General features: G+C 34.1%; 1 non-coding gene across 1 annotated transcript; it reads left to right on the forward strand.

Annotated features, from left to right (window-relative positions):
• The first annotated feature begins 284 nt into the window (after nucleotides 1–284).
• Nucleotides 285–369, forward strand: LOC137838923 (small nucleolar RNA snoR118). Its single transcript, XR_011085564.1, has one exon. It is a non-coding gene; the product is annotated as a small nucleolar RNA snoR118 (small nucleolar RNA).
• Nucleotides 370–1,168: the final 799 nt, after the last annotated feature.

Raw genomic sequence — 1,168 nt, forward strand, 5'->3', positions numbered from 1 at the left:
AGACTGTGAGCAGCTACACGGTTTCGTTCATATCCGGATCTGCATCTTTTCCCCTCTCCCCCTTCTCCGAGTATGTGTGTGTGTATATATATGTGTGTGTATGTGTGTGTGTGGGAAAATGCAAGAGGTTGTGAACGAATCGTGTGACAAAGGCTGTAGATGATTTGGAATTAAGCTATGAGATCTGAGGGCTTTTGCATTTTTTTTGTTTAATTTCTGTACTTCGTTGTTTATGAAAATTTTGCTTTATACATTTGGCTTTTACGATATTTTCTCATGTTTAGTTGAAGGATGATACGCACTGGGCTCTGAGCAGTATAAACTGCACTTTTGATGGAATTGCGCAGCCTAGAAAGCTTTATCTGACTACCAACATGTTAAAATGAGGGACTGATTGTTCAGCAGTTTCCGTTTCGTATGGTGTTATTCTTTTTAAACCCTAATGAGTTGTTCTTCGCTAATTAATTAATAATGTATACTTTGCCAGACTCCTTTTTTCGCTACCATTTATTATTTTTTTGGTTTGTGTTTATTTCATTTTGATGTATTTTGGTATTTTGGTTTTATACACTTAATGGACTTTCTTCTTATGTTCTTTGCCTAACTCATTTTCATCTTAATATTTGATGTTTTCTGTAAAAATATTTTTTGCATGACTATTGTACCTCAATGCTCTCACATTCTAAAGTTAGTTCAGGAGCTATTTGGTTCATTAACCCTTGTTTTCTACTTAAATTGATTTCTCAGTAATGACTGAAAAAAAGGGATTTCATCTTAATTCAATTGTTCGGAATGATATTTAGAGCTAATTGCCTGCATTCGTTCCCGATCGTTACAAATGAATTGTTGAATCTCTAACGTTTTGAATCAGAACCTGATGTGCATCTCTTTCACTTTTATTTTCTCTCTCTTTCCCTTCCCGTTTGTGTATGTTTTTTTTCACCCATAGAAGTGTTGTGTTTGTGCTGTTTATTGGAACAGTAATGGATGGCGGATGTTGTTGATGCGTTTGTGAATGTCATAAAGTTTGTTGATGGTGTTTTTTTAGTAAGGAGATCTGAGGGCTTGTATTTTTCTTTCTTTATTTATATTTTAACATCTGGTATATATATTTTTTTGTGCGAAATCTCCTTGTATGTTGCTTTTTTTTCTTAAGTTCGGATTGTAA

Source organism: Phaseolus vulgaris, chromosome 4 (assembly GCF_051622355.1).
Source record: "Phaseolus vulgaris cultivar YP4 chromosome 4, ASM5162235v1, whole genome shotgun sequence".
NCBI lineage: Eukaryota > Viridiplantae > Streptophyta > Magnoliopsida > Fabales > Fabaceae > Phaseolus > Phaseolus vulgaris.